This window comes from Gorilla gorilla, chromosome 1 (genome assembly GCF_029281585.2).
Source record: "Gorilla gorilla gorilla isolate KB3781 chromosome 1, NHGRI_mGorGor1-v2.1_pri, whole genome shotgun sequence".
In the NCBI taxonomy this organism is placed as follows: Eukaryota; Metazoa; Chordata; class Mammalia; order Primates; family Hominidae; genus Gorilla; species Gorilla gorilla.
Genome location: NC_073224.2, coordinates 95,233,684 through 95,261,213, shown reverse-complemented (window position 1 = coordinate 95,261,213; position 27,530 = coordinate 95,233,684). Strand labels below are relative to the sequence as shown.

General features: G+C 64.0%; 19 non-coding genes across 19 annotated transcripts; 7 read left to right on the top strand and 12 right to left on the bottom strand.

Annotated features, from left to right (window-relative positions):
* Window positions 1–2,513: 2,513 nt before the first annotated feature.
* On the bottom strand, window positions 2,514–2,585 carry TRNAE-CUC (transfer RNA glutamic acid (anticodon CUC)). Its single transcript has one exon. It is a non-coding gene; the product is annotated as a tRNA-Glu (tRNA).
* Window positions 2,586–2,871: 286 nt separating this feature from the next.
* Window positions 2,872–2,943, bottom strand: TRNAG-UCC (transfer RNA glycine (anticodon UCC)). The gene has a single exon. It is a non-coding gene; the product is annotated as a tRNA-Gly (tRNA).
* A 608-nt stretch (window positions 2,944–3,551) lies between these two features.
* TRNAD-GUC (transfer RNA aspartic acid (anticodon GUC)) lies at window positions 3,552–3,623 on the bottom strand. Its single transcript has one exon. It is a non-coding gene; the product is annotated as a tRNA-Asp (tRNA).
* A 635-nt stretch (window positions 3,624–4,258) lies between these two features.
* TRNAL-CAG (transfer RNA leucine (anticodon CAG)) lies at window positions 4,259–4,341 on the top strand. Its single transcript has one exon. It is a non-coding gene; the product is annotated as a tRNA-Leu (tRNA).
* Window positions 4,342–5,991: 1,650 nt separating this feature from the next.
* On the top strand, window positions 5,992–6,062 carry TRNAG-GCC (transfer RNA glycine (anticodon GCC)). The gene has a single exon. It is a non-coding gene; the product is annotated as a tRNA-Gly (tRNA).
* A 3,853-nt stretch (window positions 6,063–9,915) lies between these two features.
* TRNAE-CUC (transfer RNA glutamic acid (anticodon CUC)) lies at window positions 9,916–9,987 on the bottom strand. The gene has a single exon. It is a non-coding gene; the product is annotated as a tRNA-Glu (tRNA).
* A 286-nt stretch (window positions 9,988–10,273) lies between these two features.
* On the bottom strand, window positions 10,274–10,345 carry TRNAG-UCC (transfer RNA glycine (anticodon UCC)). The gene has a single exon. It is a non-coding gene; the product is annotated as a tRNA-Gly (tRNA).
* A 608-nt stretch (window positions 10,346–10,953) lies between these two features.
* Window positions 10,954–11,025, bottom strand: TRNAD-GUC (transfer RNA aspartic acid (anticodon GUC)). The gene has a single exon. It is a non-coding gene; the product is annotated as a tRNA-Asp (tRNA).
* A 635-nt stretch (window positions 11,026–11,660) lies between these two features.
* TRNAL-CAG (transfer RNA leucine (anticodon CAG)) lies at window positions 11,661–11,743 on the top strand. Its single transcript has one exon. It is a non-coding gene; the product is annotated as a tRNA-Leu (tRNA).
* A 1,650-nt stretch (window positions 11,744–13,393) lies between these two features.
* On the top strand, window positions 13,394–13,464 carry TRNAG-GCC (transfer RNA glycine (anticodon GCC)). The gene has a single exon. It is a non-coding gene; the product is annotated as a tRNA-Gly (tRNA).
* Window positions 13,465–17,321: 3,857 nt separating this feature from the next.
* TRNAE-CUC (transfer RNA glutamic acid (anticodon CUC)) lies at window positions 17,322–17,393 on the bottom strand. Its single transcript has one exon. It is a non-coding gene; the product is annotated as a tRNA-Glu (tRNA).
* Window positions 17,394–17,679: 286 nt separating this feature from the next.
* Window positions 17,680–17,751, bottom strand: TRNAG-UCC (transfer RNA glycine (anticodon UCC)). The gene has a single exon. It is a non-coding gene; the product is annotated as a tRNA-Gly (tRNA).
* Window positions 17,752–18,359: 608 nt separating this feature from the next.
* On the bottom strand, window positions 18,360–18,431 carry TRNAD-GUC (transfer RNA aspartic acid (anticodon GUC)). Its single transcript has one exon. It is a non-coding gene; the product is annotated as a tRNA-Asp (tRNA).
* A 635-nt stretch (window positions 18,432–19,066) lies between these two features.
* Window positions 19,067–19,149, top strand: TRNAL-CAG (transfer RNA leucine (anticodon CAG)). Its single transcript has one exon. It is a non-coding gene; the product is annotated as a tRNA-Leu (tRNA).
* Window positions 19,150–20,799: 1,650 nt separating this feature from the next.
* Window positions 20,800–20,870, top strand: TRNAG-GCC (transfer RNA glycine (anticodon GCC)). Its single transcript has one exon. It is a non-coding gene; the product is annotated as a tRNA-Gly (tRNA).
* Window positions 20,871–24,723: 3,853 nt separating this feature from the next.
* TRNAE-CUC (transfer RNA glutamic acid (anticodon CUC)) lies at window positions 24,724–24,795 on the bottom strand. Its single transcript has one exon. It is a non-coding gene; the product is annotated as a tRNA-Glu (tRNA).
* Window positions 24,796–25,081: 286 nt separating this feature from the next.
* TRNAG-UCC (transfer RNA glycine (anticodon UCC)) lies at window positions 25,082–25,153 on the bottom strand. The gene has a single exon. It is a non-coding gene; the product is annotated as a tRNA-Gly (tRNA).
* A 608-nt stretch (window positions 25,154–25,761) lies between these two features.
* On the bottom strand, window positions 25,762–25,833 carry TRNAD-GUC (transfer RNA aspartic acid (anticodon GUC)). Its single transcript has one exon. It is a non-coding gene; the product is annotated as a tRNA-Asp (tRNA).
* Window positions 25,834–26,468: 635 nt separating this feature from the next.
* TRNAL-CAG (transfer RNA leucine (anticodon CAG)) lies at window positions 26,469–26,551 on the top strand. The gene has a single exon. It is a non-coding gene; the product is annotated as a tRNA-Leu (tRNA).
* Window positions 26,552–27,530: the final 979 nt, after the last annotated feature.

The window sequence follows — 27,530 nt, the reverse complement described above, 5'->3', positions numbered from 1 at the left end:
GAGGTGCCCTAACGCCCCAGGCATCTGCACAACCTCCGTTTGACTGGACAGCCTCACTCCCAGACCTGACCAGCCAGCCCTGTGCACCCCCTGGACACCGTGGACTCCTTCTTCCAGCTCCCAGCACGTGACATGCTTCTCTCCTTTCCTTGGTGTCAGCCCTTTGCCCCGGGCTAGGGTGGACGCCAGCCACGGGAACAGACACCTTTGTCCATCGCTGTCACCCACTGACATCCTGACATCCACCCACATCACGCTGGCAAGCAAGCCAGCCTCCCGTGGGGATGGCAAACATCTCTATCCCCGATAGGGTCTGGTCCCTGCAGGTGATCCGACTGTGCCAAGATCCCACGAATGACACGGGACAGGTTTGTGCAGTTGGTTGGACGTCTACTTTGCCCCTACAGAGCGGTTTTGGCAACAAGTCGACTGACTTCTGCCATTGACCTGGGGAATCAGCCAAACAATAAGATCAATACGGGTTGAATAGAGGGTTGGAGAACTGGGCTCATCTGTGCTAAGGAGGGGATGGGAAAAAAGTCCCACAGCGAATCTTGGCGCTGGGGATAGGTACCATCTGCACATGTTCCTTGACATTTGGAGAGACGATAGAGAGCGTAGGTCAGGCAATGGGAAGCAAACTTCGGCTAGAATTCTATCAGGAACCCCAACCCCGCACGTGCGCTTTGGTCAGCCTGGCCGTTGGGTTTTCCCACGAACTGCTGCATCTCCACGCTTCAATGCCCGTGGCCAGGTTGGTCTGACTAATGGGACCTCTCAAGATTCATTTTCACATCCAGAATAGGCGAGAATCTCAAACCTGTCGACGGTGAGCGGGAGCATGTGTACGCACATGCACGTGTATGTTGCGGGAAGTCAGGGACCCCGAACGGAGGGAGCGGCTGGAGCTGCGGCAGAGGCGCGTAAATTGTGAAGATTTCATTTCAATACGGACATTCATCAGTTCCAAAATTATGCTTTTGTAATTTCTTACGCCTGTCTTTACTTTAATCTCTTAATCCTGTTATCTTCGTAAGCTGAGGATGTACGTCACCTCAGGACCGCTGTGACAATTGTGTTAACTCTACAAATTGACGGTGAAACATGTGTGTTTGAACAGCATGAAATCAGTGCACCTTGAAAAAGAATAGAATAACAGCGACTTTTAGGGAACAGGGGAAGACAACGGTAAGGTCTGACTGCCTGCGAGGTCGGGCAAAAAGAGCCATATTTTTCTCCTTCCTTGCAGAGAGCCCGTGAAGGACGTGCAGGTAGGGGAGATGTGGCTAAGACAACCTAAGTGTCCATCGGCCGGGAAATGGATTAACAAAAATGTGGCATATAGACACCATGGAATACTATTTGGCCATAGAAAAGAACGAAATCCTCTGGTCTGCAGCAACAGAGGCGGAGCTAAAGGTCACGATGGAACATCAAACGAGCCGGGCACAGAAAGACAGAGAGGGCAGGTTCTTACTCCAATCCTGGGAGCTCAAAATGTTCACCTTGTGGAGGTAGAGAGTAGAACGATAGACACCAGAGGCTGGAGAGGGTGTGTGGGTGACTGCGGTGAAGAGAGGTTGGTGAAATGGGTCCGAGCATGCGTTTGGATGGAGGGAATACGTCCCAATAATGTTCTACGGCAGAGTAGGGCGACTAGGGGTAACAGCGATGTACTAGTGCTTGTTTCCGAAGAGCTCCTGGAAGACAGCACCTGAGATGCTCCCAACAGGTAGAGATGACAGATGCCCACGGGATGGATGTCCCACATCCCCTCAGTTGACCATCGATCACTACGCGATGTACACGCGTTACCACACGTCACAGGAATCCCATCGATATCATGTCCGCATGAAGAAAAACATAGTCATGCTGCCAGGGTGACTGTCGCAGCTCTGCCTCCCTAGCGCTATGGCCCGTGGTCTCGGCTCCTCAAGTTCCGCTGCCATTTCCACCAAAGCCGCTGACACCCGTGGAGCCCAATCACGGATCCCGCGCTCAGGGTCTGGCACGCCTTGGGAAAGCCAGTGCGCTTGCTGACATGAGTGGCTCTGGCGGGTGGCCCAACCATTAGGCGCAGATCCCCCGCAGCCGAGAGAGAAGTGGCCCGTCAGCCACTCGGCTTGGCTTGGCTTGGCAGAAGCCGCTCCGCTCGAGAGTCCTGGCCCATTCCGTGGCCATCCGAGAGTGCCAGGGTGGCGGTGGTGGTGGTGGCGGGTCACCTGGCGGCCATGGGAGGAGAAAGCCTGACCTGGCCAGTGGGCTTTGCCGCTGAGAAAGAGTGGGAGCGAGGCGAGCACCTGACAAGGAAGGGCTGTGAAGTTGATGTTGCGAAGGTGGCGCCAGCGAGGCCAAAAGGAGGGATGGGTGGAGGTAGGCGGGGAGCGTTGGGGCGCACGTGGAAGCCGCGGGAGGTTGTGGCTGGGGCGCGGGACAAGCGAGCCAGCCTGTTGGTCAAAAGGGGAGGTGTGAAGGGGCCTGGCAGTTGGCAGGCAGAGCCAAAGAAGGAAGGCTTCCCTGACCGGGAATCGAACCCGGGCCGCGGCGGTGAGAGCGCCGAATCCTAACCACTAGACCACCAGGGAGAGGCGGCTTCAGGGCCCGGCTTGCGCCTCCTGGCCCCAGCGCCTCTGGCCCCAGCACTGGGCGCTACCTGGGCGCCTGTCCCCTGCTTCGGTTTAAAACAAACACCCGCAACCGGCCCCCGCGACGCCGGCGGCAACCGGCCTGCCCTCACGAGCAGCTCTGGCCCTGTTCGCAGCACACCCTCCAAACACCGCGCGCCTCCTTCCCGGGCGCACAGGCACGCAGCCACAGGCCAAGCTGCGACGCGAGCTCCGCGACGGGGACCTCCGCAAAAGGTCCGCCCGCTGCGTTGGCCGGGAATCGAACCCGGGTCAACTGCCTGGAAGGCAGCTATGCTCACCACTATACCACCAACGCCGCACGGCGCGGGCAGCCCCGCCACGCCGGCCCGGGGCTCCCACCAGCGCGCCGCCGACGCCCGGGGCAGCCCGGCCCCGACGCCCGGTCCGTCCGCCCGCCCGCAGCTCCGCGCTGCCGCGGCCCCGCCAAAGGCCGCCCCGCGCCCCACCGGTGCAAGGCCAGCGCGGCTGCCCGGTTCCGCCCGCCTGCCTCTGGGGGCGCTCTCGCTCCCTCGCCGCCCCGGGCCGCCAGAGCCCTTCCCCACCAGGTGCCCGGCGGCGACACGGCCGGCGCCGACGGGGTCCCCACTCCTCCGCCTCCCACCGGGCGCCGGGCCCTGTGCCTCGCAGAAAGCCTCTTCCGACACCCGCTTTGGGCCGGCAGCTCTCTGGGCGCCGTGGGGGCCAGAGGAGGCCGCCCGGCTGCGGCGACCAAGCCGCGGGCGAGAAGAAAAGGTAGGAGGCCAAGGGGGCCCAGGAGGCCCAGGGGGCCCAGAGGGCCCAGGGGTCCAAGGGGCCAGGCAGGCCAGGCCCGAGATGGCGCCCTGCGACTAGCTGGAGGGCGGAGGAAGGAGAAGGAGGGCCCACAGGCTGGGTCCGAGGCGGCGGCCCAAAAAGCACGGCTGCCTCCCCGTCGGGGAATCGAACCCCGGTCTCCCGCGTGACAGGCGGGGATACTCACCACTATACTAACGAGGACGACGGCGGCGGTCGCCGGGACGCCAGACCCCACTCCGACCGCGGACGCCTAGCCCTGCCTTGATCCCCTCCCCCGACGGCAGGGGCCGGGCGCGTGCTCGCCTTCCACCCGCCACCCGCCACCCGCCACACGCCACCCGTCACCTGCCACCCGCCCCCCGCCACCGTTGGCACGACCTACCCCGACACCCAACAAAGCACCCTGCGATCCCGCTGGGACCCGGAGCCGGAGCCGGAGCCGGACCCCGACAGGTACCGGAGCGGCGTGGAACCTGCCCGTGCGCCCTGCCTGCTGTCTCCAACGCGGGGATCGCGCCGGGGCAGGAGGAGGCGCGGGCGAAACAGTCAGGCCGCTGCTCCTAGGACGCGGTGGGCGCACGCCCTGCGGGGTTCGGCGAGCGGAGGCGCGGGGGCTGGGGCGTGCGGCGGCGGCGGCCGGCCCGACGCGGACCCTTTGGGTCCGGGGTGGGGACGCGGGGGCGTCCACGCCAACGCCAGCCGGCTCCGTTCACTTGGCGCCCGCTCCGCCCGCGCGGTCCGTCGGTTGCGCTCCGAACCCAGACAGGCGCCGGCCAAGGGCGCAGGCGTCCGCGCCGGGTCCCAGCCATGCCAGCAGCGACGCGCCCCGGCGCGCCGTCAGGATGGCCGAGCGGTCTAAGGCGCTGCGTTCAGGTCGCAGTCTCCCCTGGAGGCGTGGGTTCGAATCCCACTCCTGACAAGCCGACCTTTTGGCCCGCCCGCCGGAGGGCAACGCCCATGGCAACCCTGGAGCACCTTTGGCCGCTTCCTGCCTTGAGCCCTTGCCCGCTCTCCAGACTCCAGCCCCCTTGAAGCAAGCCTCCAAAACGCCGCCGCTTCTCAGGCACGTCCGTTCTTCCTGCCCACCCGCCGGCTGTCGCAGAAACAGCCCAGGACCATGCGCCAGCGCCCGCGACCCTCTACCCATTGCCCTTCGGACAGACGCCCTCCCCACCACCTCACACGCCCTCTTCCCTGGCCCCACACACAGCGAGCGACCGCGACCACCTTCCACGCTCTTCCCTGCCTATCTCCTCCACCCGCCTTCTCCTCACTCGTCCAAACAGACACAGCCCAGATTCTTCCCCTATTCCTCCTTTTCCCTCCTTCCTCCCACAGGCCTGCGCCCACCGCCCACCGCCTTGAATCGCCGCTGCGCTGCCCAGAGGCGTCCTGGCCTGCACAGCCCGCCCGGTTTCACCCTCCAACTTCTGACCGCGGAACAGCAGCGAGCGACTCGCTCGTGGAGCCGCACACACGTCTCCCACCAGAGGCACGCCATCCAACATCCTGTCCTTTCCTCCGACCCCTCGGACCCCGGCCGCGCATTCCATTCTCCCGACACCCTAGCCAGGTCGCCGATCCCACCTCGCTACCTGTGCTCCCTTCCCGCTAACACCTGCCTGCCGGCCCACCTGCAGCCCGGACGCCTGCCGGCCAGAGGCAGCGGGAACCCTGCACACAGCCTGGCAGGCGAGTCCAAACCCGAAAAGACAGCCCAAGAGGAATCACGAGCGGAAGCCCTAGATCCCCGTCACCCGCCCACAAACGCCCGGCCCCGCCGGGACCAGCTCTGCGCCACAGCGCATCCCCACGCGGGAAGCCGCGGCCTGGGCCGTCCCAGCCACACCCAGCGCGCCTTCTCCAGGGTCAGCCAGCTGCGGCTCTGCCGAAGCGCTCCTCCGCTCCTTTCTCGCGCTCCAGCCTCCCTACCAGCCCAGGGGGCGGCACCCCAAGTGCGAGCCGGTGGCGTGGGTCAGAGCGCAGGAGCGAGGCGCCCACGGACCTGGTCTGCGTTTCTGAGCCGCAGGCCACGGCTGCGAGACCCGTTCCCCATCGCCGCCCCCGCTCGCTGACACACCACGCCCCCCACCCCCACCTGCAGGTGACACAACTGAGAAGGCCGGTCCGGCGGGGGCTGGGGGGGAGGGGGAAAAACATCCCCCCAAACAAAGAAACAAACAAACAAACAAAAACAAAACACAAAAACTTTGGGTCTGTGCCGGGGATCCGCGCTCAGCATGGCCCGCCACAGCGAATCTGCCCTCACGGGCATTCGGGCGCGGGCCACGGCCGGTCCTTCCCCTGGAGACCCCGGCGGGCAGTCTCTCGACCCTGGGCGGCAGAGAAAGCGCAAGATGGGACGAGTCGGCCTCTCTCCCTCCGCTCTCCCTCCGCGCCCCGCCTCAGGTCCCTCGACGTGACGAGAGCCTCCCCTTCTGCTCGCCCCATCGGGCCAGCCTCTCGTGGACGCTCCAATAGGACGGAGGCCCACGGCAGGCGGTGACCAGTGAACGGCGGCTGGTGGCGAGTTCCGCTGTGCCAGCTTCCGTTGGCGTTTGCCATCGGTGCATGGGTGGTTCAGTGGTAGAATTCTCGCCTGCCACGCGGGAGGCCCGGGTTCGATTCCCGGCCCATGCAGCACGCCCTCCCATTTTGGTGCTGCAGCAGCACCAAGGCGTAGCTGCGCTCGCCTCTGCCGCCTCCTTACACTCGGGGCGCGCGAGCGAGTCCGGCACCGGCTGCGCTCCCACGCGCGACGGCCCTCTGCCCTTTCTTCCGTGCCTCTCTCGACTGACTTAGGGATGAGCCTACCCCCCCGCACCCACACACCTTGGTGACAACAACCCCTCCGAACACGACAGCGCGCCAGACACCAGAACTTAGCAGCCTCCTGGTCCTGTTTCTCTTCATTGCCCTGCCACCGCCTCTGCCCGACGCATTTCACTTCACGGAACACCGCCAGGCACCACGGGCTTGCAGCCACTCGCCCCACCTCTTCTCTTCACATTTCACCACCTCGACCTCGTTCTCTCTCTCTCTCTCTCTCCCCCTCGCTGGCTCCCCACATCCAGCAAATGATGCCATGGTTGCCCTTCCAGTAGGAAGGAAGTCGCGACTCCGGGGAGTAACTCATCACTTTCCCCTAGTTGGTCACACAGTCCTTAACGCGACCACACGAGTGTACGCGTGGCATGTGCACCGTCTATATTCACCGTGTTCCGGCTACTCCACACTCTCTCCCCTCATTCTGCCGGCACCACCACCGCCGTGTCGCAACTCCCAACCTAACCCCAATCCACCACTTTAGTCGAGGATGCTGCCTTCTTTCTCTCCCTCGGACCTCTTTTCATCTCAGCCCCAGACACATGCCTGAGACGTGAATGTGCGTCCTGAAGACGGCTTATTTATGTCTCGGGTCCAGTTGCATGCCCTACCCTTTTGGGACGTGGGACGTGGCCTCCAGTCGCTCTGTCACGATGTCTCTCCCACCCTGGGCTGCTTGCCACCTCACCCCAGCCCCACTCCATACTCTGACCGCCCAGCCCAAGCAGCATCCCAGTCTCGCCGGCGCGGGTCCCCTTTGACCACACACACTTCGCTCCTGCCCAGACCAACCGGCTGAAAATGTACTGTTCCCACCAGCCTTCAGGCTCAGCCCTCCCTCCCCCACCTTTGTCTCACCCCACCCGCCCTTTCACTCACACACACACTCACACACACACACACACACACACACACACACACTCTCACACTCTCACTCTCTCTCTCTCACTCTGTCTTTCTCTGTCTCTCTCTCTCTGTCTCTATGTCTCTATCTCTCTGTCTCTGTCTCGCACAGCCAACTCTCCCTCTCGCCGTCAATTCCCCTCTCTCAGACGACTCATATTCCCCAGTCCTGGCCCCCTTCAGCCTCTTCAGACTCACGCCAGCTCCGCCACCAGCTGGGACCCCTCCGACCTATGGCATAGGCAGCCCGCGAGGTGCCCTAACGCCCCAGGCATCTGCACAACCTCCGTTTGACTGGACAGCCTCACTCCCAGACCTGACCAGCCAGCCCTGTGCACCCCCTGGACACCGTGGACTCCTTCTTCCAGCTCCCAGCACGTGACATGCTTCTCTCCTTTCCTTGGTGTCAGCCCTTTGCCCCGGGCTAGGGTGGACGCCAGCCACGGGAACAGACACCTTTGTCCATCGCTGTCACCCACTGACATCCTGACATCCACCCACATCACGCTGGCAAGCAAGCCAGCCTCCCGTGGGGATGGCAAACATCTCTATCCCCGATAGGGTCTGGTCCCTGCAGGTGATCCGACTGTGCCAAGATCCCACGAATGACACGGGACAGGTTTGTGCAGTTGGTTGGACGTCTACTTTGCCCCTACAGAGCGGTTTTGGCAACAAGTCGACTGACTTCTGCCATTGACCTGGGGAATCAGCCAAACAATAAGATCAATACGGGTTGAATAGAGGGTTGGAGAACTGGGCTCATCTGTGCTAAGGAGGGGATGGGAAAAAAGTCCCACAGCGAATCTTGGCGCTGGGGATAGGTACCATCTGCACATGTTCCTTGACATTTGGAGAGACGATAGAGAGCGTAGGTCAGGCAATGGGAAGCAAACTTCGGCTAGAATTCTATCAGGAACCCCAACCCCGCACGTGCGCTTTGGTCAGCCTGGCCGTTGGGTTTTCCCACGAACTGCTGCATCTCCACGCTTCAATGCCCGTGGCCAGGTTGGTCTGACTAATGGGACCTCTCAAGATTCATTTTCACATCCAGAATAGGCGAGAATCTCAAACCTGTCGACGGTGAGCGGGAGCATGTGTACGCACATGCACGTGTATGTTGCGGGAAGTCAGGGACCCCGAACGGAGGGAGCGGCTGGAGCTGCGGCAGAGGCGCGTAAATTGTGAAGATTTCATTTCAATACGGACATTCATCAGTTCCAAAATTATGCTTTTGTAATTTCTTACGCCTGTCTTTACTTTAATCTCTTAATCCTGTTATCTTCGTAAGCTGAGGATGTACGTCACCTCAGGACCGCTGTGACAATTGTGTTAACTCTACAAATTGACGGTGAAACATGTGTGTTTGAACAGCATGAAATCAGTGCACCTTGAAAAAGAATAGAATAACAGCGACTTTTAGGGAACAGGGGAAGACAACGGTAAGGTCTGACTGCCTGCGAGGTCGGGCAAAAAGAGCCATATTTTTCTCCTTCCTTGCAGAGAGCCCGTGAAGGACGTGCAGGTAGGGGAGATGTGGCTAAGACAACCTAAGTGTCCATCGGCCGGGAAATGGATTAACAAAAATGTGGCATATAGACACCATGGAATACTATTTGGCCATAGAAAAGAACGAAATCCTCTGGTCTGCAGCAACAGAGGCGGAGCTAAAGGTCACGATGGAACATCAAACGAGCCGGGCACAGAAAGACAGAGAGGGCAGGTTCTTACTCCAATCCTGGGAGCTCAAAATGTTCACCTTGTGGAGGTAGAGAGTAGAACGATAGACACCAGAGGCTGGAGAGGGTGTGTGGGTGACTGCGGTGAAGAGAGGTTGGTGAAATGGGTCCGAGCATGCGTTTGGATGGAGGGAATACGTCCCAATAATGTTCTACGGCAGAGTAGGGCGACTAGGGGTAACAGCGATGTACTAGTGCTTGTTTCCGAAGAGCTCCTGGAAGACAGCACCTGAGATGCTCCCAACAGGTAGAGATGACAGATGCCCACGGGATGGATGTCCCACATCCCCTCAGTTGACCATCGATCACTACGCGATGTACACGCGTTACCACACGTCACAGGAATCCCATCGATATCATGTCCGCATGAAGAAAAACATAGTCATGCTGCCAGGGTGACTGTCGCAGCTCTGCCTCCCTAGCGCTATGGCCCGTGGTCTCGGCTCCTCAAGTTCCGCTGCCATTTCCACCAAAGCCGCTGACACCCGTGGAGCCCAATCACGGATCCCGCGCTCAGGGTCTGGCACGCCTTGGGAAAGCCAGTGCGCTTGCTGACATGAGTGGCTCTGGCGGGTGGCCCAACCATTAGGCGCAGATCCCCCGCAGCCGAGAGAGAAGTGGCCCGTCAGCCACTCGGCTTGGCTTGGCTTGGCAGAAGCCGCTCCGCTCGAGAGTCCTGGCCCATTCCGTGGCCATCCGAGAGTGCCAGGGTGGCGGTGGTGGTGGTGGCGGGTCACCTGGCGGCCATGGGAGGAGAAAGCCTGACCTGGCCAGTGGGCTTTGCCGCTGAGAAAGAGTGGGAGCGAGGCGAGCACCTGACAAGGAAGGGCTGTGAAGTTGATGTTGCGAAGGTGGCGCCAGCGAGGCCAAAAGGAGGGATGGGTGGAGGTAGGCGGGGAGCGTTGGGGCGCACGTGGAAGCCGCGGGAGGTTGTGGCTGGGGCGCGGGACAAGCGAGCCAGCCTGTTGGTCAAAAGGGGAGGTGTGAAGGGGCCTGGCAGTTGGCAGGCAGAGCCAAAGAAGGAAGGCTTCCCTGACCGGGAATCGAACCCGGGCCGCGGCGGTGAGAGCGCCGAATCCTAACCACTAGACCACCAGGGAGAGGCGGCTTCAGGGCCCGGCTTGCGCCTCCTGGCCCCAGCGCCTCTGGCCCCAGCACTGGGCGCTACCTGGGCGCCTGTCCCCTGCTTCGGTTTAAAACAAACACCCGCAACCGGCCCCCGCGACGCCGGCGGCAACCGGCCTGCCCTCACGAGCAGCTCTGGCCCTGTTCGCAGCACACCCTCCAAACACCGCGCGCCTCCTTCCCGGGCGCACAGGCACGCAGCCACAGGCCAAGCTGCGACGCGAGCTCCGCGACGGGGACCTCCGCAAAAGGTCCGCCCGCTGCGTTGGCCGGGAATCGAACCCGGGTCAACTGCCTGGAAGGCAGCTATGCTCACCACTATACCACCAACGCCGCACGGCGCGGGCAGCCCCGCCACGCCGGCCCGGGGCTCCCACCAGCGCGCCGCCGACGCCCGGGGCAGCCCGGCCCCGACGCCCGGTCCGTCCGCCCGCCCGCAGCTCCGCGCTGCCGCGGCCCCGCCAAAGGCCGCCCCGCGCCCCACCGGTGCAAGGCCAGCGCGGCTGCCCGGTTCCGCCCGCCTGCCTCTGGGGGCGCTCTCGCTCCCTCGCCGCCCCGGGCCGCCAGAGCCCTTCCCCACCAGGTGCCCGGCGGCGACACGGCCGGCGCCGACGGGGTCCCCACTCCTCCGCCTCCCACCGGGCGCCGGGCCCTGTGCCTCGCAGAAAGCCTCTTCCGACACCCACTTTGGGCCGGCAGCTCTCTGGGCGCCGTGGGGGCCAGAGGAGGCCGCCCGGCTGCGGCGACCAAGCCGCGGGCGAGAAGAAAAGGTAGGAGGCCAAGGGGGCCCAGGAGGCCCAGGGGGCCCAGAGGGCCCAGGGGTCCAAGGGGCCAGGCAGGCCAGGCCCGAGATGGCGCCCTGCGACTAGCTGGAGGGCGGAGGAAGGAGAAGGAGGGCCCACAGGCTGGGTCCGAGGCGGCGGCCCAAAAAGCACGGCTGCCTCCCCGTCGGGGAATCGAACCCCGGTCTCCCGCGTGACAGGCGGGGATACTCACCACTATACTAACGAGGACGACGGCGGCGGTCGCCGGGACGCCAGACCCCACTCCGACCGCGGACGCCTAGCCCTGCCTTGATCCCCTCCCCCGACGGCAGGGGCCGGGCGCGTGCTCGCCTTCCACCCGCCACCCGCCACCCGCCACACGCCACCCGTCACCTGCCACCCGCCCCCCGCCACCGTTGGCACGACCTACCCCGACACCCAACAAAGCACCCTGCGATCCCGCTGGGACCCGGAGCCGGAGCCGGAGCCGGACCCCGACAGGTACCGGAGCGGCGTGGAACCTGCCCGTGCGCCCTGCCTGCTGTCTCCAACGCGGGGATCGCGCCGGGGCAGGAGGAGGCGCGGGCGAAACAGTCAGGCCGCTGCTCCTAGGACGCGGTGGGCGCACGCCCTGCGGGGTTCGGCGAGCGGAGGCGCGGGGGCTGGGGCGTGCGGCGGCGGCGGCCGGCCCGACGCGGACCCTTTGGGTCCGGGGTGGGGACGCGGGGGCGTCCACGCCAACGCCAGCCGGCTCCGTTCACTTGGCGCCCGCTCCGCCCGCGCGGTCCGTCGGTTGCGCTCCGAACCCAGACAGGCGCCGGCCAAGGGCGCAGGCGTCCGCGCCGGGTCCCAGCCATGCCAGCAGCGACGCGCCCCGGCGCGCCGTCAGGATGGCCGAGCGGTCTAAGGCGCTGCGTTCAGGTCGCAGTCTCCCCTGGAGGCGTGGGTTCGAATCCCACTCCTGACAAGCCGACCTTTTGGCCCGCCCGCCGGAGGGCAACGCCCATGGCAACCCTGGAGCACCTTTGGCCGCTTCCTGCCTTGAGCCCTTGCCCGCTCTCCAGACTCCAGCCCCCTTGAAGCAAGCCTCCAAAACGCCGCCGCTTCTCAGGCACGTCCGTTCTTCCTGCCCACCCGCCGGCTGTCGCAGAAACAGCCCAGGACCATGCGCCAGCGCCCGCGACCCTCTACCCATTGCCCTTCGGACAGACGCCCTCCCCACCACCTCACACGCCCTCTTCCCTGGCCCCACACACAGCGAGCGACCGCGACCACCTTCCACGCTCTTCCCTGCCTATCTCCTCCACCCGCCTTCTCCTCACTCGTCCAAACAGACACAGCCCAGATTCTTCCCCTATTCCTCCTTTTCCCTCCTTCCTCCCACAGGCCTCCGCCCACCGCCCACCGCCTTGAATCGCCGCTGCGCTGCCCAGAGGCGTCCTGGCCTGCACAGCCCGCCCGGTTTCACCCTCCAACTTCTGACCGCGGAACAGCAGCGAGCGACTCGCTCGTGGAGCCGCACACACGTCTCCCACCAGAGGCACGCCATCCAACATCCTGTCCTTTCCTCCGACCCCTCGGACCCCGGCCGCGCATTCCATTCTCCCGACACCCTAGCCAGGTCGCCGATCCCACCTCGCTACCTGTGCTCCCTTCCCGCTAACACCTGCCTGCCGGCCCACCTGCAGCCCGGACGCCTGCCGGCCAGAGGCAGCGGGAACCCTGCACACAGCCTGGCAGGCGAGTCCAAACCCGAAAAGACAGCCCAAGAGGAATCACGAGCGGAAGCCCTAGATCCCCGTCACCCGCCCACAAACGCCCGGCCCCGCCGGGACCAGCTCTGCGCCACAGCGCATCCCCACGCGGGAAGCCGCGGCCTGGGCCGTCCCAGCCACACCCAGCGCGCCTTCTCCAGGGTCAGCCAGCTGCGGCTCTGCCGAAGCGCTCCTCCGCTCCTTTCTCGCGCTCCAGCCTCCCTACCAGCCCAGGGGGCGGCACCCCAAGTGCGAGCCGGTGGCGTGGGTCAGAGCGCAGGAGCGAGGCGCCCACGGACCTGGTCTGCGTTTCTGAGCCGCAGGCCACGGCTGCGAGACCCGTTCCCCATCGCCGCCCCCGCTCGCTGACACACCACGCCCCCCACCCCCACCTGCAGGTGACACAACTGAGAAGGCCGGTCCGGCGGGGGCTGGGGGGGAGGGGGAAAAACATCCCCCCAAACAAAGAAACAAACAAACAAACAAAAACAAAACACAAAAACTTTGGGTCTGTGCCGGGGATCCGCGCTCAGCATGGCCCGCCACAGCGAATCTGCCCTCACGGGCATTCGGGCGCGGGCCACGGCCGGTCCTTCCCCTGGAGACCCCGGCGGGCAGTCTCTCGACCCTGGGCGGCAGAGAAAGCGCAAGATGGGACGAGTCGGCCTCTCTCCCTCCGCTCTCCCTCCGCGCCCCGCCTCAGGTCCCTCGACGTGACGAGAGCCTCCCCTTCTGCTCGCCCCATCGGGCCAGCCTCTCGTGGACGCTCCAATAGGACGGAGGCCCACGGCAGGCGGTGACCAGTGAACGGCGGCTGGTGGCGAGTTCCGCTGTGCCAGCTTCCGTTGGCGTTTGCCATCGGTGCATGGGTGGTTCAGTGGTAGAATTCTCGCCTGCCACGCGGGAGGCCCGGGTTCGATTCCCGGCCCATGCAGCACGCCCTCCCATTTTGGTGCTGCAGCAGCACCAAGGCGTAGCTGCGCTCGCCTCTGCCGCCTCCTTACACTCGGGGCGCGCGAGCGAGTCCGGCACCGGCTGCGCTCCCACGCGCGACGGCCCTCTGCCCTTTCTTCCGTGCCTCTCTCGACTGACTTAGGGATGAGCCTACCCCCCCGCACCCACACACCTTGGTGACAACAACCCCTCCGAACACGACAGCGCGCCAGACACCAGAACTTAGCAGCCTCCTGGTCCTGTTTCTCTTCATTGCCCTGCCACCGCCTCTGCCCGACGCATTTCACTTCACGGAACACCGCCAGGCACCACGGGCTTGCAGCCACTCGCCCCACCTCTTCTCTTCACATTTCACCACCTCGACCTCGTTCTCTCTCTCTCTCTCTCTCCCCCTCGCTGGCTCCCCACATCCAGCAAATGATGCCATGGTTGCCCTTCCAGTAGGAAGGAAGTCGCGACTCCGGGGAGTAACTCATCACTTTCCCCTAGTTGGTCACACAGTCCTTAACGCGACCACACGAGTGTACGCGTGGCATGTGCACCGTCTATATTCACCGTGTTCCGGCTACTCCACACTCTCTCCCCTCATTCTGCCGGCACCACCACCGCCGTGTCGCAACTCCCAACCTAACCCCAATCCACCACTTTAGTCGAGGATGCTGCCTTCTTTCTCTCCCTCGGACCTCTTTTCATCTCAGCCCCAGACACATGCCTGAGACGTGAATGTGCGTCCTGAAGACGGCTTATTTATGTCTCGGGTCCAGTTGCATGCCCTACCCTTTTGGGACGTGGGACGTGGCCTCCAGTCGCTCTGTCACGATGTCTCTCCCACCCTGGGCTGCTTGCCACCTCACCCCAGCCCCACTCCATACTCTGACCGCCCAGCCCAAGCAGCATCCCAGTCTCGCCGGCGCGGGTCCCCTTTGACCACACACACTTCGCTCCTGCCCAGACCAACCGGCTGAAAATGTACTGTTCCCACCAGCCTTCAGGCTCAGCCCTCCCTCCCCCACCTTTGTCTCACCCCACCCGCCCTTTCACTCACACACACACTCACACACACACACACACACACACACACACACACACACTCTCACACTCTCACTCTCTCTCTCTCACTCTGTCTTTCTCTGTCTCTCTCTCTCTGTCTCTATGTCTCTATCTCTCTGTCTCTGTCTCGCACAGCCAACTCTCCCTCTCGCCGTCAATTCCCCTCTCTCAGACGACTCATATTCCCCAGTCCTGGCCCCCTTCAGCCTCTTCAGACTCACGCCAGCTCCGCCACCAGCTGGGACCCCTCCGACCTATGGCATAGGCAGCCCGCGAGGTGCCCTAACGCCCCAGGCATCTGCACAACCTCCGTTTGACTGGACAGCCTCACTCCCAGACCTGACCAGCCAGCCCTGTGCACCCCCTGGACACCGTGGACTCCTTCTTCCAGCTCCCAGCACGTGACATGCTTCTCTCCTTTCCTTGGTGTCAGCCCTTTGCCCCGGGCTAGGGTGGACGCCAGCCACGGGAACAGACACCTTTGTCCATCGCTGTCACCCACTGACATCCTGACATCCACCCACATCACGCTGGCAAGCAAGCCAGCCTCCCGTGGGGATGGCAAACATCTCTATCCCCGATAGGGTCTGGTCCCTGCAGGTGATCCGACTGTGCCAAGATCCCACGAATGACACGGGACAGGTTTGTGCAGTTGGTTGGACGTCTACTTTGCCCCTACAGAGCGGTTTTGGCAACAAGTCGACTGACTTCTGCCATTGACCTGGGGAATCAGCCAAACAATAAGATCAATACGGGTTGAATAGAGGGTTGGAGAACTGGGCTCATCTGTGCTAAGGAGGGGATGGGAAAAAAGTCCCACAGCGAATCTTGGCGCTGGGGATAGGTACCATCTGCACATGTTCCTTGACATTTGGAGAGACGATAGAGAGCGTAGGTCAGGCAATGGGAAGCAAACTTCGGCTAGAATTCTATCAGGAACCCCAACCCCGCACGTGCGCTTTGGTCAGCCTGGCCGTTGGGTTTTCCCACGAACTGCTGCATCTCCACGCTTCAATGCCCGTGGCCAGGTTGGTCTGACTAATGGGACCTCTCAAGATTCATTTTCACATCCAGAATAGGCGAGAATCTCAAACCTGTCGACGGTGAGCGGGAGCATGTGTACGCACATGCACGTGTATGTTGCGGGAAGTCAGGGACCCCGAACGGAGGGAGCGGCTGGAGCTGCGGCAGAGGCGCGTAAATTGTGAAGATTTCATTTCAATACGGACATTCATCAGTTCCAAAATTATGCTTTTGTAATTTCTTACGCCTGTCTTTACTTTAATCTCTTAATCCTGTTATCTTCGTAAGCTGAGGATGTACGTCACCTCAGGACCGCTGTGACAATTGTGTTAACTCTACAAATTGACGGTGAAACATGTGTGTTTGAACAGCATGAAATCAGTGCACCTTGAAAAAGAATAGAATAACAGCGACTTTTAGGGAACAGGGGAAGACAACGGTAAGGTCTGACTGCCTGCGAGGTCGGGCAAAAAGAGCCATATTTTTCTCCTTCCTTGCAGAGAGCCCGTGAAGGACGTGCAGGTAGGGGAGATGTGGCTAAGACAACCTAAGTGTCCATCGGCCGGGAAATGGATTAACAAAAATGTGGCATATAGACACCATGGAATACTATTTGGCCATAGAAAAGAACGAAATCCTCTGGTCTGCAGCAACAGAGGCGGAGCTAAAGGTCACGATGGAACATCAAACGAGCCGGGCACAGAAAGACAGAGAGGGCAGGTTCTTACTCCAATCCTGGGAGCTCAAAATGTTCACCTTGTGGAGGTAGAGAGTAGAACGATAGACACCAGAGGCTGGAGAGGGTGTGTGGGTGACTGCGGTGAAGAGAGGTTGGTGAAATGGGTCCGAGCATGCGTTTGGATGGAGGGAATACGTCCCAATAATGTTCTACGGCAGAGTAGGGCGACTAGGGGTAACAGCGATGTACTAGTGCTTGTTTCCGAAGAGCTCCTGGAAGACAGCACCTGAGATGCTCCCAACAGGTAGAGATGACAGATGCCCACGGGATGGATGTCCCACATCCCCTCAGTTGACCATCGATCACTACGCGATGTACACGCGTTACCACACGTCACAGGAATCCCATCGATATCATGTCCGCATGAAGAAAAACATAGTCATGCTGCCAGGGTGACTGTCGCAGCTCTGCCTCCCTAGCGCTATGGCCCGTGGTCTCGGCTCCTCAAGTTCCGCTGCCATTTCCACCAAAGCCGCTGACACCCGTGGAGCCCAATCACGGATCCCGCGCTCAGGGTCTGGCACGCCTTGGGAAAGCCAGTGCGCTTGCTGACATGAGTGGCTCTGGCGGGTGGCCCAACCATTAGGCGCAGATCCCCCGCAGCCGAGAGAGAAGTGGCCCGTCAGCCACTCGGCTTGGCTTGGCTTGGCAGAAGCCGCTCCGCTCGAGAGTCCTGGCCCATTCCGTGGCCATCCGAGAGTGCCAGGGTGGCGGTGGTGGTGGTGGCGGGTCACCTGGCGGCCATGGGAGGAGAAAGCCTGACCTGGCCAGTGGGCTTTGCCGCTGAGAAAGAGTGGGAGCGAGGCGAGCACCTGACAAGGAAGGGCTGTGAAGTTGATGTTGCGAAGGTGGCGCCAGCGAGGCCAAAAGGAGGGATGGGTGGAGGTAGGCGGGGAGCGTTGGGGCGCACGTGGAAGCCGCGGGAGGTTGTGGCTGGGGCGCGGGACAAGCGAGCCAGCCTGTTGGTCAAAAGGGGAGGTGTGAAGGGGCCTGGCAGTTGGCAGGCAGAGCCAAAGAAGGAAGGCTTCCCTGACCGGGAATCGAACCCGGGCCGCGGCGGTGAGAGCGCCGAATCCTAACCACTAGACCACCAGGGAGAGGCGGCTTCAGGGCCCGGCTTGCGCCTCCTGGCCCCAGCGCCTCTGGCCCCAGCACTGGGCGCTACCTGGGCGCCTGTCCCCTGCTTCGGTTTAAAACAAACACCCGCAACCGGCCCCCGCGACGCCGGCGGCAACCGGCCTGCCCTCACGAGCAGCTCTGGCCCTGTTCGCAGCACACCCTCCAAACACCGCGCGCCTCCTTCCCGGGCGCACAGGCACGCAGCCACAGGCCAAGCTGCGACGCGAGCTCCGCGACGGGGACCTCCGCAAAAGGTCCGCCCGCTGCGTTGGCCGGGAATCGAACCCGGGTCAACTGCTTGGAAGGCAGCTATGCTCACCACTATACCACCAACGCCGCACGGCGCGGGCAGCCCCGCCACGCCGGCCCGGGGCTCCCACCAGCGCGCCGCCGACGCCCGGGGCAGCCCGGCCCCGACGCCCGGTCCGTCCGCCCGCCCGCAGCTCCGCGCTGCCGCGGCCCCGCCAAAGGCCGCCCCGCGCCCCACCGGTGCAAGGCCAGCGCGGCTGCCCGGTTCCGCCCGCCTGCCTCTGGGGGCGCTCTCGCTCCCTCGCCGCCCCGGGCCGCCAGAGCCCTTCCCCACCAGGTGCCCGGCGGCGACACGGCCGGCGCCGACGGGGTCCCCACTCCTCCGCCTCCCACCGGGCGCCGGGCCCTGTGCCTCGCAGAAAGCCTCTTCCGACACCCACTTTGGGCCGGCAGCTCTCTGGGCGCCGTGGGGGCCAGAGGAGGCCGCCCGGCTGCGGCGACCAAGCCGCGGGCGAGAAGAAAAGGTAGGAGGCCAAGGGGGCCCAGGAGGCCCAGGGGGCCCAGAGGGCCCAGGGGTCCAAGGGGCCAGGCAGGCCAGGCCCGAGATGGCGCCCTGCGACTAGCTGGAGGGCGGAGGAAGGAGAAGGAGGGCCCACAGGCTGGGTCCGAGGCGGCGGCCCAAAAAGCACGGCTGCCTCCCCGTCGGGGAATCGAACCCCGGTCTCCCGCGTGACAGGCGGGGATACTCACCACTATACTAACGAGGACGACGGCGGCGGTCGCCGGGACGCCAGACCCCACTCCGACCGCGGACGCCTAGCCCTGCCTTGATCCCCTCCCCCGACGGCAGGGGCCGGGCGCGTGCTCGCCTTCCACCCGCCACCCGCCACCCGCCACACGCCACCCGTCACCTGCCACCCGCCCCCCGCCACCGTTGGCACGACCTACCCCGACACCCAACAAAGCACCCTGCGATCCCGCTGGGACCCGGAGCCGGAGCCGGAGCCGGACCCCGACAGGTACCGGAGCGGCGTGGAACCTGCCCGTGCGCCCTGCCTGCTGTCTCCAACGCGGGGATCGCGCCGGGGCAGGAGGAGGCGCGGGCGAAACAGTCAGGCCGCTGCTCCTAGGACGCGGTGGGCGCACGCCCTGCGGGGTTCGGCGAGCGGAGGCGCGGGGGCTGGGGCGTGCGGCGGCGGCGGCCGGCCCGACGCGGACCCTTTGGGTCCGGGGTGGGGACGCGGGGGCGTCCACGCCAACGCCAGCCGGCTCCGTTCACTTGGCGCCCGCTCCGCCCGCGCGGTCCGTCGGTTGCGCTCCGAACCCAGACAGGCGCCGGCCAAGGGCGCAGGCGTCCGCGCCGGGTCCCAGCCATGCCAGCAGCGACGCGCCCCGGCGCGCCGTCAGGATGGCCGAGCGGTCTAAGGCGCTGCGTTCAGGTCGCAGTCTCCCCTGGAGGCGTGGGTTCGAATCCCACTCCTGACAAGCCGACCTTTTGGCCCGCCCGCCGGAGGGCAACGCCCATGGCAACCCTGGAGCACCTTTGGCCGCTTCCTGCCTTGAGCCCTTGCCCGCTCTCCAGACTCCAGCCCCCTTGAAGCAAGCCTCCAAAACGCCGCCGCTTCTCAGGCACGTCCGTTCTTCCTGCCCACCCGCCGGCTGTCGCAGAAACAGCCCAGGACCATGCGCCAGCGCCCGCGACCCTCTACCCATTGCCCTTCGGACAGACGCCCTCCCCACCACCTCACACGCCCTCTTCCCTGGCCCCACACACAGCGAGCGACCGCGACCACCTTCCACGCTCTTCCCTGCCTATCTCCTCCACCCGCCTTCTCCTCACTCGTCCAAACAGACACAGCCCAGATTCTTCCCCTATTCCTCCTTTTCCCTCCTTCCTCCCACAGGCCTCCGCCCACCGCCCACCGCCTTGAATCGCCGCTGCGCTGCCCAGAGGCGTCCTGGCCTGCACAGCCCGCCCGGTTTCACCCTCCAACTTCTGACCGCGGAACAGCAGCGAGCGACTCGCTCGTGGAGCCGCACACACGTCTCCCACCAGAGGCACGCCATCCAACATCCTGTCCTTTCCTCCGACCCCTCGGACCCCGGCCGCGCATTCCATTCTCCCGACACCCTAGCCAGGTCGCCGATCCCACCTCGCTACCTGTGCTCCCTTCCCGCTAACACCTGCCTGCCGGCCCACCTGCAGCCCGGACGCCTGCCGGCCAGAGGCAGCGGGAACCCTGCACACAGCCTGGCAGGCGAGTCCAAACCCGAAAAGACAGCCCAAGAGGAATCACGAGCGGAAGCCCTAGATCCCCGTCACCCGCCCACAAACGCCCGGCCCCGCCGGGACCAGCTCTGCGCCACAGCGCATCCCCACGCGGGAAGCCGCGGCCTGGGCCGTCCCAGCCACACCCAGCGCGCCTTCTCCAGGGTCAGCCAGCTGCGGCTCTGCCGAAGCGCTCCTCCGCTCCTTTCTCGCGCTCCAGCCTCCCTACCAGCCCAGGGGGCGGCACCCCAAGTGCGAGCCGGTGGCGTGGGTCAGAGCGCAGGAGCGAGGCGCCCACGGACCTGGTCTGCGTTTCTGAGCCGCAGGCCACGGCTGCGAGACCCGTTCCCCATCGCCGCCCCCGCTCGCTGACACACCACGCCCCCCACCCCCACCTGCAGGTGACACAACTGAGAAGGCCGGTCCGGCGGGGGCTGGGGGGGAGGGGGAAAAACATCCCCCCAAACAAAGAAACAAACAAACAAACAAAAACAAAACACAAAAACTTTGGGTCTGTGCCGGGGATCCGCGCTCAGCATGGCCCGCCACAGCGAATCTGCCCTCACGGGCATTCGGGCGCGGGCCACGGCCGGTCCTTCCCCTGGAGACCCCGGCGGGCAGTCTCTCGACCCTGGGCGGCAGAGAAAGCGCAAGATGGGACGAGTCGGCCTCTCTCCCTCCGCTCTCCCTCCGCGCCCCGCCTCAGGTCCCTCGACGTGACGAGAGCCTCCCCTTCTGCTCGCCCCATCGGGCCAGCCTCTCGTGGACGCTCCAATAGGACGGAGGCCCACGGCAGGCGGTGACCAGTGAACGGCGGCTGGTGGCGAGTTCCGCTGTGCCAGCTTCCGTTGGCGTTTGCCATCGGTGCATGGGTGGTTCAGTGGTAGAATTCTCGCCTGCCACGCGGGAGGCCCGGGTTCGATTCCCGGCCCATGCAGCACGCCCTCCCATTTTGGTGCTGCAGCAGCACCAAGGCGTAGCTGCGCTCGCCTCTGCCGCCTCCTTACACTCGGGGCGCGCGAGCGAGTCCGGCACCGGCTGCGCTCCCACGCGCGACGGCCCTCTGCCCTTTCTTCCGTGCCTCTCTCGACTGACTTAGGGATGAGCCTACCCCCCCGCACCCACACACCTTGGTGACAACAACCCCTCCGAACACGACAGCGCGCCAGACACCAGAACTTAGCAGCCTCCTGGTCCTGTTTCTCTTCATTGCCCTGCCACCGCCTCTGCCCGACGCATTTCACTTCACGGAACACCGCCAGGCACCACGGGCTTGCAGCCACTCGCCCCACCTCTTCTCTTCACATTTCACCACCTCGACCTCGTTCTCTCTCTCTCTCTCTCTCCCCCTCGCTGGCTCCCCACATCCAGCAAATGATGCCATGGTTGCCCTTCCAGTAGGAAGGAAGTCGCGACTCCGGGGAGTAACTCATCACTTTCCCCTAGTTGGTCACACAGTCCTTAACGCGACCACACGAGTGTACGCGTGGCATGTGCACCGTCTATATTCACCGTGTTCCGGCTACTCCACACTCTCTCCCCTCATTCTGCCGGCACCACCACCGCCGTGTCGCAACTCCCAACCTAACCCCAATCCACCACTTTAGTCGAGGATGCTGCCTTCTTTCTCTCCCTCGGACCTCTTTTCATCTCAGCCCCAGACACATGCCTGAGACGTGAATGTGCGTCCTGAAGACGGCTTATTTATGTCTCGGGTCCAGTTGCATGCCCTACCCTTTTGGGACGTGGGACGTGGCCTCCAGTCGCTCTGTCACGATGTCTCTCCCACCCTGGGCTGCTTGCCACCTCACCCCAGCCCCACTCCATACTCTGACCGCCCAGCCCAAGCAGCATCCCAGTCTCGCCGGCGCGGGTCCCCTTTGACCACACACACTTCGCTCCTGCCCAGACCAACCGGCTGAAAATGTACTGTTCCCACCAGCCTTCAGGCTCAGCCCTCCCTCCCCCACCTTTGTCTCACCCCACCCGCCCTTTCACTCACACACACACTCACACACACACACACACACACACACACACACACTCTCACACTCTCACTCTCTCTCTCTCACTCTGTCTTTCTCTGTCTCTCTCTCTCTGTCTCTATGTCTCTATCTCTCTGTCTCTGTCTCGCACAGCCAACTCTCCCTCTCGCCGTCAATTCCCCTCTCTCAGACGACTCATATTCCCCAGTCCTGGCCCCCTTCAGCCTCTTCAGACTCACGCCAGCTCCGCCACCAGCTGGGACCCCTCCGACCTATGGCATAGGCAGCCCGCGAGGTGCCCTAACGCCCCAGGCATCTGCACAACCTCCGTTTGACTGGACAGCCTCACTCCCAGACCTGACCAGCCAGCCCTGTGCACCCCCTGGACACCGTGGACTCCTTCTTCCAGCTCCCAGCACGTGACATGCTTCTCTCCTTTCCTTGGTGTCAGCCCTTTGCCCCGGGCTAGGGTGGACGCCAGCCACGGGAACAGACACCTTTGTCCATCGCTGTCACCCACTGACATCCTGACATCCACCCACATCACGCTGGCAAGCAAGCCAGCCTCCCGTGGGGATGGCAAACATCTCTATCCCCGATAGGGTCTGGTCCCTGCAGGTGATCCGACTGTGCCAAGATCCCACGAATGACACGGGACAGGTTTGTGCAGTTGGTTGGACGTCTACTTTGCCCCTACAGAGCGGTTTTGGCAACAAGTCGACTGACTTCTGCCATTGACCTGGGGAATCAGCCAAACAATAAGATCAATACGGGTTGAATAGAGGGTTGGAGAACTGGGCTCATCTGTGCTAAGGAGGGGATGGGAAAAAAGTCCCACAGCGAATCTTGGCGCTGGGGATAGGTACCATCTGCACATGTTCCTTGACATTTGGAGAGACGATAGAGAGCGTAGGTCAGGCAATGGGAAGCAAACTTCGGCTAGAATTCTATCAGGAACCCCAACCCCGCACGTGCGCTTTGGTCAGCCTGGCCGTTGGGTTTTCCCACGAACTGCTGCATCTCCACGCTTCAATGCCCGTGGCCAGGTTGGTCTGACTAATGGGACCTCTCAAGATTCATTTTCACATCCAGAATAGGCGAGAATCTCAAACCTGTCGACGGTGAGCGGGAGCATGTGTACGCACATGCACGTGTATGTTGCGGGAAGTCAGGGACCCCGAACGGAGGGAGCGGCTGGAGCTGCGGCAGAGGCGCGTAAATTGTGAAGATTTCATTTCAATACGGACATTCATCAGTTCCAAAATTATGCTTTTGTAATTTCTTACGCCTGTCTTTACTTTAATCTCTTAATCCTGTTATCTTCGTAAGCTGAGGATGTACGTCACCTCAGGACCGCTGTGACAATTGTGTTAACTCTACAAATTGACGGTGAAACATGTGTGTTTGAACAGCATGAAATCAGTGCACCTTGAAAAAGAATAGAATAACAGCGACTTTTAGGGAACAGGGGAAGACAACGGTAAGGTCTGACTGCCTGCGAGGTCGGGCAAAAAGAGCCATATTTTTCTCCTTCCTTGCAGAGAGCCCGTGAAGGACGTGCAGGTAGGGGAGATGTGGCTAAGACAACCTAAGTGTCCATCGGCCGGGAAATGGATTAACAAAAATGTGGCATATAGACACCATGGAATACTATTTGGCCATAGAAAAGAACGAAATCCTCTGGTCTGCAGCAACAGAGGCGGAGCTAAAGGTCACGATGGAACATCAAACGAGCCGGGCACAGAAAGACAGAGAGGGCAGGTTCTTACTCCAATCCTGGGAGCTCAAAATGTTCACCTTGTGGAGGTAGAGAGTAGAACGATAGACACCAGAGGCTGGAGAGGGTGTGTGGGTGACTGCGGTGAAGAGAGGTTGGTGAAATGGGTCCGAGCATGCGTTTGGATGGAGGGAATACGTCCCAATAATGTTCTACGGCAGAGTAGGGCGACTAGGGGTAACAGCGATGTACTAGTGCTTGTTTCCGAAGAGCTCCTGGAAGACAGCACCTGAGATGCTCCCAACAGGTAGAGATGACAGATGCCCACGGGATGGATGTCCCACATCCCCTCAGTTGACCATCGATCACTACGCGATGTACACGCGTTACCACACGTCACAGGAATCCCATCGATATCATGTCCGCATGAAGAAAAACATAGTCATGCTGCCAGGGTGACTGTCGCAGCTCTGCCTCCCTAGCGCTATGGCCCGTGGTCTCGGCTCCTCAAGTTCCGCTGCCATTTCCACCAAAGCCGCTGACACCCGTGGAGCCCAATCACGGATCCCGCGCTCAGGGTCTGGCACGCCTTGGGAAAGCCAGTGCGCTTGCTGACATGAGTGGCTCTGGCGGGTGGCCCAACCATTAGGCGCAGATCCCCCGCAGCCGAGAGAGAAGTGGCCCGTCAGCCACTCGGCTTGGCTTGGCTTGGCAGAAGCCGCTCCGCTCGAGAGTCCTGGCCCATTCCGTGGCCATCCGAGAGTGCCAGGGTGGCGGTGGTGGTGGTGGCGGGTCACCTGGCGGCCATGGGAGGAGAAAGCCTGACCTGGCCAGTGGGCTTTGCCGCTGAGAAAGAGTGGGAGCGAGGCGAGCACCTGACAAGGAAGGGCTGTGAAGTTGATGTTGCGAAGGTGGCGCCAGCGAGGCCAAAAGGAGGGATGGGTGGAGGTAGGCGGGGAGCGTTGGGGCGCACGTGGAAGCCGCGGGAGGTTGTGGCTGGGGCGCGGGACAAGCGAGCCAGCCTGTTGGTCAAAAGGGGAGGTGTGAAGGGGCCTGGCAGTTGGCAGGCAGAGCCAAAGAAGGAAGGCTTCCCTGACCGGGAATCGAACCCGGGCCGCGGCGGTGAGAGCGCCGAATCCTAACCACTAGACCACCAGGGAGAGGCGGCTTCAGGGCCCGGCTTGCGCCTCCTGGCCCCAGCGCCTCTGGCCCCAGCACTGGGCGCTACCTGGGCGCCTGTCCCCTGCTTCGGTTTAAAACAAACACCCGCAACCGGCCCCCGCGACGCCGGCGGCAACCGGCCTGCCCTCACGAGCAGCTCTGGCCCTGTTCGCAGCACACCCTCCAAACACCGCGCGCCTCCTTCCCGGGCGCACAGGCACGCAGCCACAGGCCAAGCTGCGACGCGAGCTCCGCGACGGGGACCTCCGCAAAAGGTCCGCCCGCTGCGTTGGCCGGGAATCGAACCCGGGTCAACTGCCTGGAAGGCAGCTATGCTCACCACTATACCACCAACGCCGCACGGCGCGGGCAGCCCCGCCACGCCGGCCCGGGGCTCCCACCAGCGCGCCGCCGACGCCCGGGGCAGCCCGGCCCCGACGCCCGGTCCGTCCGCCCGCCCGCAGCTCCGCGCTGCCGCGGCCCCGCCAAAGGCCGCCCCGCGCCCCACCGGTGCAAGGCCAGCGCGGCTGCCCGGTTCCGCCCGCCTGCCTCTGGGGGCGCTCTCGCTCCCTCGCCGCCCCGGGCCGCCAGAGCCCTTCCCCACCAGGTGCCCGGCGGCGACACGGCCGGCGCCGACGGGGTCCCCACTCCTCCGCCTCCCACCGGGCGCCGGGCCCTGTGCCTCGCAGAAAGCCTCTTCCGACACCCACTTTGGGCCGGCAGCTCTCTGGGCGCCGTGGGGGCCAGAGGAGGCCGCCCGGCTGCGGCGACCAAGCCGCGGGCGAGAAGAAAAGGTAGGAGGCCAAGGGGGCCCAGGAGGCCCAGGGGGCCCAGAGGGCCCAGGGGTCCAAGGGGCCAGGCAGGCCAGGCCCGAGATGGCGCCCTGCGACTAGCTGGAGGGCGGAGGAAGGAGAAGGAGGGCCCACAGGCTGGGTCCGAGGCGGCGGCCCAAAAAGCACGGCTGCCTCCCCGTCGGGGAATCGAACCCCGGTCTCCCGCGTGACAGGCGGGGATACTCACCACTATACTAACGAGGACGACGGCGGCGGTCGCCGGGACGCCAGACCCCACTCCGACCGCGGACGCCTAGCCCTGCCTTGATCCCCTCCCCCGACGGCAGGGGCCGGGCGCGTGCTCGCCTTCCACCCGCCACCCGCCACCCGCCACACGCCACCCGTCACCTGCCACCCGCCCCCCGCCACCGTTGGCACGACCTACCCCGACACCCAACAAAGCACCCTGCGATCCCGCTGGGACCCGGAGCCGGAGCCGGAGCCGGACCCCGACAGGTACCGGAGCGGCGTGGAACCTGCCCGTGCGCCCTGCCTGCTGTCTCCAACGCGGGGATCGCGCCGGGGCAGGAGGAGGCGCGGGCGAAACAGTCAGGCCGCTGCTCCTAGGACGCGGTGGGCGCACGCCCTGCGGGGTTCGGCGAGCGGAGGCGCGGGGGCTGGGGCGTGCGGCGGCGGCGGCCGGCCCGACGCGGACCCTTTGGGTCCGGGGTGGGGACGCGGGGGCGTCCACGCCAACGCCAGCCGGCTCCGTTCACTTGGCGCCCGCTCCGCCCGCGCGGTCCGTCGGTTGCGCTCCGAACCCAGACAGGCGCCGGCCAAGGGCGCAGGCGTCCGCGCCGGGTCCCAGCCATGCCAGCAGCGACGCGCCCCGGCGCGCCGTCAGGATGGCCGAGCGGTCTAAGGCGCTGCGTTCAGGTCGCAGTCTCCCCTGGAGGCGTGGGTTCGAATCCCACTCCTGACAAGCCGACCTTTTGGCCCGCCCGCCGGAGGGCAACGCCCATGGCAACCCTGGAGCACCTTTGGCCGCTTCCTGCCTTGAGCCCTTGCCCGCTCTCCAGACTCCAGCCCCCTTGAAGCAAGCCTCCAAAACGCCGCCGCTTCTCAGGCACGTCCGTTCTTCCTGCCCACCCGCCGGCTGTCGCAGAAACAGCCCAGGACCATGCGCCAGCGCCCGCGACCCTCTACCCATTGCCCTTCGGACAGACGCCCTCCCCACCACCTCACACGCCCTCTTCCCTGGCCCCACACACAGCGAGCGACCGCGACCACCTTCCACGCTCTTCCCTGCCTATCTCCTCCACCCGCCTTCTCCTCACTCGTCCAAACAGACACAGCCCAGATTCTTCCCCTATTCCTCCTTTTCCCTCCTTCCTCCCACAGGCCTGCGCCCACCGCCCACCGCCTTGAATCGCCGCTGCGCTGCCCAGAGGCGTCCTGGCCTGCACAGCCCGCCCGGTTTCACCCTCCAACTTCTGACCGCGGAACAGCAGCGAGCGACTCGCTCGTGGAGCCGCACACACGTCTCCCACCAGAGGCACGCCATCCAACATCCTGTCCTTTCCTCCGACCCCTCGGACCCCGGCCGCGCATTCCATTCTCCCGACACCCTAGCCAGGTCGCCGATCCCACCTCGCTACCTGTGCTCCCTTCCCGCTAACACCTGCCTGCCGGCCCACCTGCAGCCCGGACGCCTGCCGGCCAGAGGCAGCGGGAACCCTGCACACAGCCTGGCAGGCGAGTCCAAACCCGAAAAGACAGCCCAAGAGGAATCACGAGCGGAAGCCCTAGATCCCCGTCACCCGCCCACAAACGCCCGGCCCCGCCGGGACCAGCTCTGCGCCACAGCGCATCCCCACGCGGGAAGCCGCGGCCTGGGCCGTCCCAGCCACACCCAGCGCGCCTTCTCCAGGGTCAGCCAGCTGCGGCTCTGCCGAAGCGCT